The 16,799-nt window shown below is 48.6% G+C and overlaps 1 protein-coding gene across 2 annotated transcripts in view; it reads left to right on the forward strand.

Annotated features, from left to right (window-relative positions):
* The first annotated feature begins 4,903 nt into the window (after nt 1–4,903).
* LOC143766600 (uncharacterized) overlaps nt 4,904–16,799 on the forward strand; it is a 39,239-nt gene continuing 27,343 nt past the window's right edge. For both annotated transcript variants that reach the window (XM_077254397.1, XM_077254398.1), the window contains exon 1: nt 4,904–5,100. The gene's annotated coding sequence lies outside the window, so the exon portion shown is untranslated. The remainder of the gene's footprint in view (nt 5,101–16,799) is intronic.

Consider the following 16,799-nt stretch of genomic DNA (forward strand, 5'->3'; position numbering starts at 1 on the left):
TATTTGGTCGCTGGAGAGCTGTCTGTGTGACAGCTCTCCAGCGACCAACGATGCCGAGGTCCCCGGGTAACCATGGTAAACATCGGGTTGAAGTGCAGGGCGCACTTCTGATGTTTACCATGGTTACCAGTGTAAAATGAAAAAAAAAAAAAAAAACATTCACAATCGCATCGCCCGGCGTCAGCTTCCCTGCACTGACTGAGTGACGTCCCTCACAGCAAAGCGGTAAAATCAACGCTGTGCTGTGAATTTACTTTACGGCCAGCGCTCAGTCAGTGAAGGAAGCGGACGCCAGGGGACGCGAAGATGAGTATATTTATTTTTATGTTTACATTTAACACTGCTAACCAGGGTAAACATCGGGTTACTAAGCGCGACCATGCGCTTGGTAACCGTTGTGTACCCTGGTTACCAGTGTAAAACATCGCTGGTATCGTTGTTTTTGCTGTCAAACACAACGATACACGGCGATCTTATAAACAAATAAATATGTTAGATGCTATGGCATAAATTTAATTGAAAAAGGGTAGAAAAATTAGAAATATTTTTTATTAAACAACATTTTCAAAAGAGGGTTATCACATTAGTGAACTATAGGTAGGTGCCAAATTTGACATAAACAAACCAACCAAAACGGATTTATTGCACAGCATGTAGAATTATTTTATTACTACAATCACAATACAGGGATTTATTGGTGTATTTAAATCCAGAATAAAGTCCAACAGTAAAACATAAAAACTACACCATTGTATCTTGCCAGGACACACGGCCAACATCTGACACAAAATAGGCCGCAAAACGATCCCTCATCTGTGCAATTTCAACACTTGTCCTCAGAGGATGATCCTGGTAATCGGGCAATGGGTTGGCTATGGGTTCATCCAGTTCAATGTTCAGTCTCTCTTTGGTCAGAATATAATTGTGGAGAACCACACACGCCTTCACCACCTCATCCACTGTCTCAGTTTTCAGATTAATGGCGGATCCTAATATCCGCCATTTGGACACAAGGATGCCAAAGGCGCACTCCACAGTCCTTCTGGCCCTGGATAGTCTGTAATTGAACACCCTTTTGGTATGGTCCAGGCCCCGACTGGAGTAGGGTTTCAATAGGTTGCCAGACATTTGGAATGCCTCATCCCCAACCACAACAAATGGCATCGCAGGGCCTTCGGTGTGGGGAAGAGGTCGTGGCTGGGGGAAATTAAAATTGTTGTTATATAATTTTTGGCCCATATCCGACTCCTTAAATGTCCGTGAGTCATTTGAACGGCCAAATGCCCCAATGTCCACTGCCAGAAAACGGCTGTCGGCACCAGCAATTGCCATTAGCACAGTGGAAAAATATTTTTTGTAGTTGTAGAACATGGATCCACTTTTCCCTGGCTTGGTAATACGAATATGCTTTCCATCCACCGCGCCAATGCAGTTTGGAAAAGAACACACCTGCTCAAATTTCTGTGCGTTTTCCTCCCAGATTTCTCTTGTAGGGACGGGTAAAAATTCCTCCCGGAGATTATCCCACAAAGCGCGGCAGGTCTCAGCAATAATTCCGGAAAGGGTGGAGACTCCAATCCGGAACTGAAAATGAAGGGATCTCAATGTCTCTCCGGTAGCAAGGAAACTGCAAAGAAGATAAATAAATTACATTAAAGTACATTGTAATTTTTATAAAAGTACATTGACCATACCAACCCCCCCCCCCCCAAAAAAAAAAAAAAAAAAAGGGGAAGAACATATCACAGTCATTCAGCTACGTACCGTAGAGTGACCAGAAGCCGCTCCTCTGCGGAAATAGCTCTCCGGAGCTGTGTGTCCCGCCTGCCAATGGATCCTTCCACCCGACGCAGCAGATACCGGAAGCTGTCCTGAGACATCCTGGTGTACTCGAAATACTTCTCCAGGTTCTCATTCAGTTCGCCAAACAAGCTATGGTATGCTCCACGGCTCTCCCGGACTTCCAAGATAGGGTGTATCCAAAAACGGCGTTGACTCCATCTCCGTTTTTCCCTTTCCCTTTGATGACAACAGGCAACAGCATAGGCATGAGCAAAGGCTAATTCCATCTCCATATCCATGATAACACTGTCCATGGGACGCTCCATCATGAATACCAGCAAAATGGGAGGAATTCATGTCTGCCAAGGTATATATACACAATTGCATAAACACCAACCCTCTTCTAGCCATTGGTGGTCCCTTATCTATTGTGTAGACCCTTTTTTTGAGGGGGTGGGTTGAAGAATGACTCACTGTACAAAAAACGCATGCGGCGCAAAACGCTGCGTTTTTTGTTGAAAACGCAACTGCGTTTGCAAAAAACGCAGCGTTTTGCGCCGCATGCGTTGAACGCATGCGGCGCAAAACGCTGCGTTGTGCATGCGTTTTGCTGCGTTTTTGTTTGCGTTGTGCGTTGCGGCGACGCCGCTGCGGCGCACACCGCAAATGTGAACGTAGCCTTACCGGAGATCACTGGGTGTGTGTGAGGAGGCAGAGACAGAGCAGGAGAAGCACCCAGGGAGGGCAGTGTGTGAGAGCAGAGGATGTCTGCTCAGCACGTGCAGTGCCTGGAGTACAGACAGAGGAGCAGGGAGGTAAATCACCCGCACTCCCCACTCTCCGGCTCCAGTCAGCGCTTCTGTCCTGCAGCGATAGAGAGCAAGTGTAGCTCGGCAGATAGCACTGGGCTATAGTAAAATGGTGGCCAGTCACACCTACAGCAGTGAGTTGTGCAGCCCACAGAGGCGTGCCCAGCTCACTGCTGATGTGGCTGCAATGTTATAGATAGGGTCCGCGCCGGTCTATTATCTCCTATGTCCATGGGGTGCCGTAAAATGACACTGCTAGTGTCGTGCTACTGCTGTGAAACCAAGATGTCAGCCCCCAGTTCCTTCTTTCTACTGGTATAACACACGAAATCTGTTTTACATGCATTCAAATTTTGGTTATAACAGCATGTTATGCTACATTACATTGATTAATGAATGATCTACAAATGCGGTACCTTACCTTTAACCCTTATAACTCCCTAACAAAAAAAAATGTTGTTTCCAAAATTGTGCTGATGTAAAGTAGATATGTGGGAAATGTTATTTATTAACTATTTTTCGTGACATATCTCTGTGATTTAAGGGCATAAAAATACAAATTTTTGTAAATTGCAAAATTGTAAAAATTTTCGCCATATTTCAGTTTTTTTCATAATAATCGCAAGTAATATCGAAGAAATTTTACCACTAACATGAAGTACAATATGTCATGAAAAAACAATCTCAGAATCAGCGGGATCCGTTAAAACGTTCCAGAGTTATAACCTCATAAAGTGACAGTGGTCAGAATTGTAAAAATTGGCTCGGTCATGAAGTACCAAATTGGCTGTCACTAAGGGGTTAATCCACCTGAAGACCCTTGTCACCTGAAATAAAGTTAAACAAAACAAACAACAATATTCCATACCTTCCGTCGTTCAGTCTTGTCCCACGCTGTAAATCCATCTGAAGGGGTTAAATCATTTTACACCCAGGAGCTCTGCTAATGCAGCTGTGCTCCTGACTGTAAAACTTGGTGAATGAATGGAGCGCAGGGGAATGTACTGTAGTTACCTCCAGTCGCGGTGATGCGCCCTCTGCTGGATGAACTCATATGAACACGGGACGTGTGAACGAGGCCTTAGGTGCAAGTAGTCATGCCCAATTGCCTGCTTACATACATGTAAGGTATATGTACAGGAAGTATATACATGGACAGCAGCCGTAGACACACGATTTGCAGAAGGTCTCTGGAGGATTAGTTTCATGACATAAGTGCGCTTCACAGGTATTTTTATTATTTATGCTCAATTTATTCCTTTATATTTTGAAATGTATTTAATTACTAGCCTCTCAGCGAAGGCAAAATGCGCACCTTAAAATGTGAATTTCTCCTTTTCCTGCAGTCGCTATTACGCCATTTTTATTTTGTATTACGGCGCTGTAAGATCATTTTTCTGCCTCGTTTGTTTTAGTCCGATCTTATACTGAATATGATTTTCAGATCCTTTATGGAGCTCTGCGTGGCGTTTTCTCTCCTCCCAACTATAAACTCATTATTGCAGTTTCATCATTTTTCTGCTTTGTTGCATTTTTTTTAAACGAAATTTACACAATTTGCATATTTTTGACTGTTTTCCTTCTTTTGCGCCGTTATTTTCTCTCATTGCCGCCTTTGTGCTTGGAGGGATCTATGTATTATTTACTCATTATTTTTGTGTTTAGTCACTTTTGCGCCATCATTTGCTGTCGCTATTGATCATTTACGATCACTTTTTGTCCTCTCTACGGCATTTTACCCCCTCAGCTTCGCAGTTTCCTCATTTACGACACATTATTGAGTTTTTTAGGAGACTTTCTTTCCAAATTAATTCAGATTGTGTGCTTTTCTACTATTGTAGAGTCCTGAAGTAACACTAAAGCTTCCCTGACACGATTACTGGCCGTATATACATCTCCTGAGACACGGCTCTGACTTTCCTTCTTCACAGGAACTATCTTTTCTGAGGTAATTTTACCTCATGAATCACTAAAACCCTACACCATAATCCCACGAACGTCAATTACAGCAAGGAGTGCGGTCTATCATAGCTTTGCTGGGTAAGGACGTCACAGACAAGTTTCCAACTTTCCTGGCTGCCCTCATACAGCTAAACTACTCTCCTCTCTATATCGCACGGGTCATAATGGCGCCGGCGCCTTCGCATCGCTCCTTTTATGTCCCAGTGGACAGAGCGTCATCGTAAAGATATCCAGCGACACCTGGTGGTGGGAGGACGAATTGGTAGATAATATTGCACAGCGTGCTATAGGACCTTCCGTGACGTCATAACCATGTGACCAGAATCTTAGTGGCTGCTGCTACCTGGTGTAATGGTGTTATAGGACCAGTGGCGGCTGGGCAGCTAGGACGCCGGCACTTCCTGTCAGGAGGATTTCCGGTCTCCTTCCCTTCCCTGGACCCCTGCAGCCAGGACATGTGCTCGGTGCTGCCTCCTGCTGGGCTGCCGTCGGGGCTTCTCTATTCATCCTCCTGCTGCACACAGCAGCCTCTGGACGGGAAATAATGGTAAGATGCGAAAAGCATCTAATGGTCTGTGTGCAGTGAGGGAAGGCGGTGTGTTACTGAGGTGTCTGCTGTGTGGTGCATTACTGTGTAGTGTGGTGGGCTGGGTGAGGGCTATAATAAGGGTCTGCTGCCAGCATGAATATAATGAGGTGATGGGTGCATGTTACCATGTGTGTTATAAGGGGCTGTAATGCTATGGGCTGGGGAATGCTCCACTGTGCTGCCCTGTATGTAGTGTTATGGGCTGGGGAATCCTCCGCTGTGCTGCACTGTATGTAATGATATGGGCTGGGGAATCCTCCCCTGTGCTGCACTGTATGTAGTGTTATGGCCTGGGGAATCCTCCGCTGTGCTGCACTGTATGTAGTGTTATGGCCTGGGGAATCCTCCGCTGTGCTGCACTGTATGTAGTGTTATGGCCTGGGGAATCCTCCGCTGTGCTGCACTGTATGTAGTGTTATGGCCTGGGGAATCGTCCGCTGTGCTGCCCTGTATGTAGTGTTATGGCCTGGGGAATCCTCCCCTGTGCTGCCCTGTATGTAGTGTTATGGCCTGGGGAATCCTCCGCTGTGCTGCACTGTATGTAGTGTTATGGCCTGGGGAATCGTCCGCTGTGCTGCCCTGTATGTAGTGTTATGGGCTGGGGAATCCTCCGCTGTGCTGCACTGTATGTAATGCTATGGGCTGGGGAATCCTCCCCTGTGCTGCCCTGTATGTAGTGTTATGGCCTGGGGAATCCTCCGCTGTGCTGCACTGTATGTAGTGTTATGGCCTGGGGAATCGTCCGCTGTGCTGCACTGTATGTAGTGTTATGGCCTGGGGAATCGTCCGCTGTGCTGCACTGTATGTAGTGTTATGGCCTGGGGAATCCTCCCCTGTGCTGCACTGTATGTAGTGTTATGGCCTGGGGAATCCTCCGCTGTGCTGCACTGTATGTAGAGTTATGGCCTGGGGAATCCTCCGCTGTGCTGCACTGTATGTAGTGTTATGGCCTGGGGAATCCTCCGCTGAGCTGCACTGTATGTAGTGTTATGGCCTGGGGAATCCTCCCCTGTGCTGCACTGTATGTAGTGTTATGGCCTGGGGAATCCTCCACTATCCTCCGCTGTGCAGCACTGTATGTAGTGTTATGGGCTGGGGAATCCTCCGCTGTGCTGCACTGAATGTAGTGTTATGGCCTGGGGAATCCTCCACTATCCTCCGCTGTGCTGCACTGTATGTAGTGTTATGGCCTGGGGAATCCTCCGCTGTGCAGCACTGTATGTAGTGTTATGGGCTGGGGAATCCTCTGCTGTGCTGCACTGAATGTGTTATGGCCTGGGGAATCCTCCGCTGTGCAGCACTGTATGTAGTGTTATGGCCTGGGGAATCCTCCACTGTGCTGCACTGTATGTAGTGTTATGGCCTGGGAATGTTACACTGTACTGTGCTGCACTGTATGTAGTGTTATGGCCTGGGGAATCCTCCGCTGTGCTGCACTGTATGTAGTGTTATGGCCTGGGAATGTTACACTGTACTGTGCTACACTGTATGTAGTGTTATGGCCTGGGGAATCCTCCGCTGTGCTGCACTGTATGTAGTGTTATGGCCTGGGAATGTTACCCTGTACTGTGCTGCACTGTATGTAATGTGATGGCCTGGGGAATCCTCCACTGTGCTGTGCTGCACTGTATGTAGTGTTATGGCCTGGGGAATCCTACACTGTGCTGCACTGAATGTAGTGTTATGGCCTGGGGAATCCTCCACTGTGCTGTGCTGCACTGTATGTACTGTTATGGCCTGGGGAATCCTCCACTGTGCTGTGCTGCACTGTATGTAGTGTTATGGCCTGGGGAATCCTCCACTGTGCTGCACTGAATGTAGTGTTATGGCCTGGGGAATCCTCCACTGTGCTGCACTGAATGTAGTGTTATGGCCTGGGGAATCCTCCACTGTGCTGTGCTGCACTGTATGTAGTGTTATGGCCTGGGGAATCCTCCACTGTGCTGTGCTGCACTGTATGTAGTGTTATGGCCTGGGGAATCCTCCACTGTGCTGCACTGAATGTAGTGTTATGGCCTGGGGAATCCTCCGCTGTGCAGCACTGTATGTAGTGTTATGGCCTGGGGAATCCTCCGCTGTGCTGCACTGTATGTAGTGTTATGGCCTGGGAATGTTACCCTGTACTGTGCTGCACTGTATGTAGTGTTATGGCCTGGGGAATCCTACACTGTGCTGTGCTGCACTGTATGTAGTGTTATGGCCTGGGGAATCCTACACTGTGCTGTGCTTCACTGTATGTAGTGTTATGGCCTGGGGAATCCTACACTGTGCTGTGCTGCACTGTATGTAGTGTTATGGGCTGGGGAATCCTCCGCTGTGCTGCACTGAATGTAGTGTTATGGCCTGGGGAATCCTCCGCTGTGCAGCACTGTATATAGTGTTATGGCCTGGGGAATCCTCCACTGTGCTGCACTGTATGTAGTGTTATGGCCTGGGAATGTTACACTGTACTGTGCTGCACTGTATGTAGTGTTATGGCCTGGGAATGTTACACTGTACTGTGCTGCACTGTATGTAGTGTTATGGCCTGGGGAATGTTACACTGTACTGTGCTACACTGTATGTAGTGTTATGGCCTGGGGAATCCTCCGCTGTGCTGCACTGTATGTAGTGTTATGGCCTGGGAATGTTACCCTGTACTGTGCTGCACTGTATGTAGTGTTATGGCCTGGGGAATCCTCCACTGTGCTGTGCTGCACTGTATGTAGTGTTATGGCCTGGGGAATCCTCCACTGTGCTGTGCTGCACTGTATGTAGTGTTATGGCCTGGGGAATCCTACACTGTGCTGCACTGTATGTAGTGTTATGGCCTGGGCATGTTACACTGTACTGTGCTGCCCTGTATGTAGTGTTATGGCCTGGGGAATCCTCCGCTGTGCTGCACTGTATGTAGTGTTATGGCCTGGGGAATCCTCCACTGTGCTGCACTGTATGTAGTGTTATGGCCTGGGGAATCCTCCACTGTGCTGCACTGTATGTAGTGTTATGGCCTGGGGAATCCTCCGCAGTGCTGCACTGTATGTAGTGTTATGGCCTGGGGAATCCTCCCCTGTGCTGCACTGTTTGTAGTGTTATGGCCTGGGGAATCCTCCGCTGTGCTGCACTGTATGTAGTGTTATGGCCTGGGGAATCCTCCGCTGTGCTGCACTGTATGTAGTGTTATGGCCTGGGGAATCCTCCGCTGAGCTGCACTGTATGTAGTGTTATGGCCTGGGGAATCCTCCCCTGTGCTGCACTGTATGTAGTGTTATGGCCTGGGGAATCCTCCGCTGTGCTGCACTGTATGTAGTGTTATGGCCTGGGGAATCCTCCGCTGAGCTGCACTGTATGTAGTGTTATGGCCTGGGGAATCCTCCCCTGTGCTGCACTGTATGTAGTGTTATGGCCTGGGGAATCCTCCCCTGTGCTGCACTGTATGTAGTGTTATGGCCTGGGGAATCCTCCGCTGTGCTGCACTGTATGTAGTGTTATGGCCTGGGGAATCCTCCGCTGTGCTGCACTGTATGTAGTGTTATGGCCTGGGGAATCCTCCGCCGAGCTGCACTGTATGTAGTGTTATGGCCTTGGGAATCCTCCGCTGTGCTGCACTGTATGTAGTGTTATGGCCTGGGGAATCCTCCGCTGTGCAGCACTGTATGTAGTGTTATGGCCTGGGGAATCCTCCACTATCCTCCGCTGTGCTGCACTGTATGTAGTGTTATGGCCTGGGGAATCCTCCGCTGTGCAGCACTGTATGTAGTGTTATGGGCTGGGGAATCCTCCGCTGTGCTGCACTGAATGTAGTGTTATGGCCTGGGGAATCCTCCGCTGTGCTGCACTGTATGTAGTGTTATGGCCTGGGGAATCCTCCGCTGTGCTGCACTGTATGTAGTGTTATGGCCTGGGAATGTTACACTGTACAGTGCTACACTGTATGTAGTGTTATGGCCTGGGGAATCCTCCGCTGTGCTGCACTGTATGTAGTGTTATGGCCTGGGAATGTTACCCTGTACTGTGCTGCACTGTATGTAGTGTTATGGCCTGGGTAATCCTCCACTGTGCTGTGCTGCACTGTATGTAGTGTTATGGCCTAGGGAATCCTACACTGTGCTGCACTGAATGTAGTGTTATGGCCTGGGGAATCCTCCGCTGTGCAGCACTGTATATAGTGTTATGGCCTGGGGAATCCTCCACTGTGCTGCACTGTATGTAGTGTTATGGCCTGGGAATGTTACACTGTACTGTGCTGCACTGTATGTAGTGTTATGGCCTGGGGAATGTTACACTGTACTGTGCTACACTGTATGTAGTGTTATGGCCTGGGGAATCCTCCGCTGTGCTGCACTGTATGTAGTGTTATGGCCTGGGAATGTTACCCTGTACTGTGCTGCACTGTATGTAGTGTTATGGCCTGGGGAATCCTCCACTGTGCTGTGCTGCACTGTATGTAGTGTTATGGCCTGGGGAATCCTACACTGTGCTGCACTGAATGTAGTGTTATGGCCTGGGGAATCCTCCACTGTGCTGTGCTTCACTGTATGTAGTGTTATGGCCTGGGGAATCCTCCACTGTGCTGTGCTGCACTGTATGTAGTGTTATGGCCTGGGGAATCCTCCACTGTGCTGCACTGAATGTAGTGTTATGGCCTGGGGAATCCTCCACTGTGCTGTGCTGCACTGTAAGTAGTGTTATGGCCTGGGGAATCCTACACTGTGCTGTGCTGCACTGTATGTAGTGTTATGGCCTGGGGAATCCTCCACTGTGCTGTGCTGCACTGTATGTAGTGTTATGGCCTGGGGAATCCTACACTGTGCTGTGCTGCACTGTATGTAGTGTTATGGCCTGGGGAATCCTACACTGTGCTGTGCTGCACTGTATGTAGTGTTATGGGCTGGGGAATCCTCCGCTGTGCTGCACTGAATGTAGTGTTATGGCCTGGGGAATCCTCCGCTGTGCAGCACTGTATGTAGTGTTATGGCCTGGGGAATCCTCCACTGTGCTGCACTGTATGTAGTGTTATGGCCTGGGAATGTTACACTGTACTGTGCAGCACTGTATGTAGTGTTATGGCCTGGGGAATCCTCCGCTGTGCTGCACTGTATGTAGTGTTATGGCCTGGGAATGTTACCCTGTACTGTGCTGCACTGTATGTAGTGTTATGGCCTGGGGAATCCTCCACTGTGCTGTGCTGCACTGTATGTAGTGTTATGGCCTGGGGAATCCTCCACTGTGCTGTGCTGCACTGTATGTAGTGTTATGGCCTGGGGAATCCTACACTGTGCTGCACTGTATGTAGTGTTATGGCCTGGGCATGTTACACTGTACTGTGCTGCACTGTATGTAGTGTTATGGCCTGGGGAATCCTCCGCTGTGCTGTACTGTATGTAGTGTTATGGCCTGGGGAATCCTCCACTGTGCTGTGCTGCACTGTATGTAGTGTTATGGCCTTGGTAATCCTCCATTATGCTTTGCTGCACTGTATGTAGTGTTATGGCCTGGGGAATCCTACGCTGTGCTGTGCTGCACTGTATGTAGTGTTATGGCCTGGGGAATCCTCCACTACGCTGTGCTGCAATGTATGTAGTGTTATGGCCTGGGGAATCTTACACTGTGCTGTGCTGCACTGTATGTAGTGTTATGGCCTGGAGAATCCTAGACTGTGCTGTGCTGCACTGTATGTAGTGTTATGGCCTGGGGAATCTTAGACTGTGCTGTACTGCACTGTATGTAGTGTTATGGCCTGGGGAATCCTCCACTATGCTGTGCTGCACTGTATGTAGTGTTATGGCCTGGGGAATCTTACACTGTGCTGTGCTGCACTGTATGTAGTGTTATGGCCTGGGGAATCCTCCACTGTGCTGTGCTGCACTGTATGTAGTGTTATGGGCTGGGGGTGTTACTGTGCTGCACTGTATGTAGTGTTATGGGCTAGGGGTATTACACTGTGCTGTGCTGCACTGTATGTAGTGTTATGGGCTAGGGGTATTACACTGTGCTGTGCTTCCATGTATGTAGTGTTATGGGCTGGGGGTGTTACACTGTGCTGTGCTGCACTGTATGTAGTGTTATGGGATGGAGGTGTTACGCTGTGCTGTGCTGCACTGTGTGTAGTGTTATGGGCTGGGGGTGTTACACTGTGCTGCACTGTATGTAGTGTTATGGGCTGGAGGTGTTACACTGTTGTGCTGCACTGTATGTAGTGTTATGGCCTGGGGGTGTTACACTGTGCTGTGCTGCACTGTATGTAGTGTTATGGGTAGTGTTGAGCATTCCGATACTGCAAATATCGGGTTTCGGCCGATATTCGCGGTATCGGAATTCCGATACTGAGTTCCGATACTTTCTCAATATCGGATACCGGAATCGGAAGTTCCCATAATGCAAAGAGCCAGTTTCATTTAATTCAGCCAATGAGGAATCATTAGAAATGTGGGCACATCCTGTTCTGCATGTTAGTCATGTAACTACTGGCATGGCTGTGATTGGCTGCTGAAATGATGTCATGATGCACTGTATAAGTCGCCGCCATTTTGGGTTCACTCTGCTGTGAATTCAGTTAGGGACAGGACGCTGTGTTCTGACTGAGGGCCAGTTGGAGATAGCGATTTGCTTCATTGTGCTTTACCCAGGCTAATTTAGCTACCGCTGTATGAGAACCTTGTTTTTTCCCGTCTCCCATGACAGCACACCTGAGAGAGGGATCCGCCCAGTCAGGACAGGAAACCTACTGAAATAAAAGGGCGGTACCTCTCCCTCGCTTCAGTTGGGTTTCCTGTCCTGATGGGAACCCTTGTGCTGAAGACGGCGGTTTTTGATAGAAGATCCACTTACCCGCTCCTGTCCCAGCACTGGAAGCACAGGCAGGGCGCCTGTATGTCAGCCTTCAGGAGACGGTAGCGCCGTTCGCAGATCCCGTGGGGCTCTTGCGCACGTGCGGGCGTCGGTCCAGCACAGTCCGGACTCCTGGGGCCGTTCTCTGTCTACCACGCCGCTCTCTCCCCCTCAGCTGGGCGACTTCCGGGCGCGCGGCTGACGTTGCGTGCAATGTACGCTGGGAGTGGGCGTGCCTGCGTGACGTCAGACCGGCGCGCCGGATCCAAGATGGCGGCGCCCATGGAAAGAACGCCGGTAACGCTACAGGCTTCCCGGCAGTGTTCGGGAGGGGGAGAGGAGCTTAATGGTCACCGGAAGAGGTGGGGAGCACTGAGGAGGACCCTTTATTAAGGGTAAAACAACGCTGAACGACGCTCATTCCCATACAGCTGTTCCAGAGATGGAGGATCGTATGGAGCTTCAGCAGCAGCAGCAGCCATTACAGCAGCAGCAGCAAGAGCCCTTTTCAGGTGATACACCTGCTCACCAGCGTACTAAAATGGATAGCCGCTCGAGTGGAAGGAGTGGCAATCGTCCTGGTCGGTCGTCTCAGGATTCTTCTACCTCCAGGAGAAACATTCCCCGTGCTCCTAGTCCGCCTCGGAATCCGGTACCGTTTGTGGTCAGCGGGTGGTGAGTGATCTACGTGAATGTCACCCTGGTGGTAATGGGCTACATTTTCTGTTTACTTGGCAGGCGCCGAGGAAGGCTAGCTCCAAGATAAGGAATGTGCCCTCTGTAGAGTTCCGTTGGCAGTGCAGTGGCAGAAGAGTCTTTGTATAGATTGCATCCAAAAGACTATCCAGGAAGAGACCCCTGACTTTGCCTCTAGTCTTAGAGCAATAATTAGAGCAGAAGTAGAAGGCTCTGTTAAAGCAGCCCTTAAGAAAAAGGGTAGTAGAGACCTAGAACCAGTTTCTGTATCCGAGGTTTCTCATTCTGATGAGGAATGTCAGGAAGAACCATTGTCTCCCTGCTCCTCCTCCTCTAGGTCCTCTGGCTCCTCTTCAGATAGCGATGTTGGGGGCCGTCTGTGCTTTCTTACCGAGAACATGGACAAGCTGGTAAAAGCCGTTAGAGCTTCAATGGGCCTAAAGGATGAGATAACAGCCAAATCTCTGGAGGACATTATGTTCGGGGGTTTGGAGGAAAAAAGAAAACGTACCTTTCCTGTTAACTCCAAAGTAAAGGCCCTTATAGAGAAAGAATGGAGAAAGCTGGAGAAATCGGGTAATCTGCCCTCGGCTTCTAAAAGACTTTACCCCTTTGAGGAGAAGGATTCAGAGACTTGGGATAAAGTGCCTAAAATTGATGGCGCAGTAGCTAAATCTTCTAAAAAACTATCCCTTCCCTTAGAAGATTCTGGTGTATTAAGGGACCCCTTAGATAAAAAAGCGGACGGATTCCTAAGACACACCTGGGAAGCAACCGCAGGTGGTCTAAAACCGGCAATTGCAGGAACCTGTGTCTCACGTTCCCTTATTGTCTGGTTACAGCAAATAGAGGAGCAGTTAAAATCTAAAGCTCCAAGAGATGAAATTTTATCCAATGTAGCTATGGCTAAAGGAGCGGCAGCCTTTGTAGCAGATTCTTCAGCAGACTCCGTAAGGCTGGCGGCTAGAGCTGCAAGTTTATCCAATGCGGCTAGACGTGCTCTCTGGTTGAAGGGGTGCCCGGAAGACTTACCCTCAAAGAATAGACTCTGTTCTATACCATGTGATGGCCATTTCCTCTTTGGTAAAAAGTTGGAGGACATTATGGAAAAAGCCGGAGACAGTAAAAAGGGTTTTCCTCGCTTTCCAGTGGACTTTAGAAGGCCTTATTTTCGGAGGGGCAAATTTAGTAGAGGCCACCCCCCGGGAGATAGAAGGAGTTGGGACTCCAGAGACAGAAGGGGATCTGGATATATGTTTAAAGGCCTCCCAATGACGCCAGGCCAGTAGGGGGGAGGCTTTCGTCTTTTTTCCCAGCCTGGGTAAACATCTCCCCCAGTCATTGGGCTCTGAAGGTGGTCAAAGACGGCCTAAAAATAGATTTTGTTTATCCACCGCGACAGACTTTTGTTTCAACACCCCAAAGAAAAACCCCGGAAGAGCAGCTAGCCTTGGAAACAGAGGTATTGGAGCTGGTATCAAAACATGTTCTGGTAGAAGTCCTGGGGGAAGAACAGGGAAAAGGTTTTTATTCCCCTCTTTTTTTGATAAGAAAACCAGACGGGTCACTAAGAACTATCGTCAATTTAAAAAATCTCAACCAATCGGTAGTAAACTGTTCCTTCAAAATGGAGTCTGTGAATACAGCGATAAAACTCTTGTTTCCACAGTGTTTCATGGCAGCTATCGATTTAAAGGACGCCTATTATCACGTCCCAATTCATCGAGACTTTCAAAAATTCCTAAGGGTAGCCGTTTATGTCCAAGGTTGTCTCAGGCACTATCAGTACGCTGCCCTCCCATTCGGCCTGTCAATAGCGCCAAGAATTTTTACCAAGCTGATGTCATAGGTCATGTCCTTCCTCCACTCTCGGAACGTGGTAATAGTTCCGTATCTAGACAACTTCCTGATAATAGGGAACTCAGCAGCGCACTGCCTGTCACAAATAAAAGAGGTTATGGCGACACTAGAATTGTTGGGGTGGAAAATAAATCTCGCCAAATCAAGGTTGACGCCGGAGCTGATTCAGTCCTTTTTGGGCCTGGTTCTGGACTCCGGGCGTCAGCTTTGTCTCCTACCAGAAAACAAGCTGGTCAAAATTCAAAATCTTGTGGAAGCAGCAATTCAACACCCTGTAATGACATTGAGAAAGGCAATGTCCTTGCTAGGCTCTCTGACGTCCTGTATACCCGCAGTAAGATGGGCTCAGTTCCATCTAAGACTATTGCAGTGGGAGGTCCTGTCTGCGCAAAGATGGTTAAAAGGGCATTTAGAGGGCAAGCTACGTCTTTCATTGGAGGTAACAGATTCCCTAAAATGGTGGGCCATAAGAGATCATTTAACGTCGGGGGTCCAGTGGATAACTCCGGTAGAGCAGGTCATCACCACAGACGCAAGCGGTACAGGATGGGGGGCACATTTAGGAACTCTCTCAATCCAGGGATCCTGGTCCCATCTAGAATCACAGCAGGCGTCAAATTTAAGAGAATTATGGGCTGTAGAAAGAGCTGTGAAACACTTCCTTCCCATCCATCAAGGTCACCATACCAGAGTCATGTCAGACAATCGCGCAGTGGTGGCATATATCAACCACCAAGGGGGGACGAGATCCCCTTCTCTAATGAAGTCAGCGTCTGTCCTCCTACAACTAGCAGAGCGCCATCTACTATCCCTCTCTGCTCTCCACATAAGGGGAGTCGAGAATACGAGAGCAGACTACCTAAGTCGCAAGACACTGAGGCAGGGAGAGTGGTCTTTAAATCCCTGGGTGTTTCAACAGATAGTGCAGGCTTGGGGCTTACCTGTAATAGATTTATTTGCCACTGTAAACAGGAAAGTAGACAGTTTCTGTTCGTTAGACCCGACGGAGAATCCTTTCGCGGTAGATGCTCTGCAAATACAATGGGATTTCAGTCTCGCTTATGTGTTTCCACCGATAGCGATGATTCCAGCAATGGTGAGAAAGATCAGAATGGAGCAAGCGAGGGTAATCTTGATTGCTCCATTTTGGCCGAAAAGACCTTGGTTCTCCCTCCTGAGACAAATGTCTATAACCGATCCTTGGATTCTACCAGAGATTCCGGACCTGCTAACCCAGGGCCCAATATGCCACTCTCAGGTGAAGGGCTTCCATCTTGCAGCCTGGAATTTGAGAGGGCATTACTGAGTAGGCGGGGGTTTTCGCCAGGGTTAGTCTCCACCTTATTAAAAAGTAGAAAAACAGTAACATCGAGAATTTATGGTACAACGTGGAAAAAGTTTCTGGATTTTTCGGGGCAACCTTTGGGGGATAAGGCTCCTGTGGGTACTATCTTAGAATTTTTACAAGCGGGTTTACAACTGGGGTTTGGCAACTAATACGCTTAAGGTTCAGGTGTCGGCATTAGAAGCCTTATATAATTGCAATCTTGCCTCCAATAGGTGGGTGTCCCGCTTTATTAAATCCTGTAGTAGGTATAGACCAGTGGAAATTCAGAGAGTTCCCCCGTGGGATTTAAATCTGGTATTAGATGCCCTAACCAAAGGTCCATTTGAACCCTTGCAGGAATCATCAATAAAGATACTCACCCTTAAAACGGTGCTTCTGGTAGCATTAACATCAGCCCGTAGAGTGAGCGACTTGCAGGCCCTGTCTGTCTCCCCTCCTTACACGCAAATTTTTGATGACAGAGTAGTACTCAGACCAGATCCGGCATACCTTCCGAAAGTTGTACTTAAATTCCATATAAGTCAAGAGATTGTGTTACCCTCTTTTTGTAATAATCCTAAGAACCCAGGGGAGGAGAAATTTCATACACTGGATGTGAGGAGAACTATTTTGCAGTACATATCCTTGACTAGTCAGTGGAGGAAGGATCAATCCCTATTTGTAGCCTTCCAGGGTAGTAGGAAGGGATATGGGGTATCCAAGGGTACTATTGCTAGGTGGATTAGGGAGGCTATTTCCTTATCCTATGCTTCCTGTGGCACCCCGATCCCTGATGGCATCAAGGCTCACTCCACCAGGGCCGTGGCTACTTCCTGGGCAGAAAAAGCAGAGGTATCGATAGATCAAATTTGTAAGGCCGCTACCTGGTCATCTCCGTCTACCTTCTTTAGACACTACCGGCTAGATCTATCCTCCTCGTCTGACCTTACCTTTGGTAGAAGGG

Source organism: Ranitomeya variabilis, chromosome 4, assembly GCF_051348905.1.
Source record: "Ranitomeya variabilis isolate aRanVar5 chromosome 4, aRanVar5.hap1, whole genome shotgun sequence".
NCBI lineage: Eukaryota > Metazoa > Chordata > Amphibia > Anura > Dendrobatidae > Ranitomeya > Ranitomeya variabilis.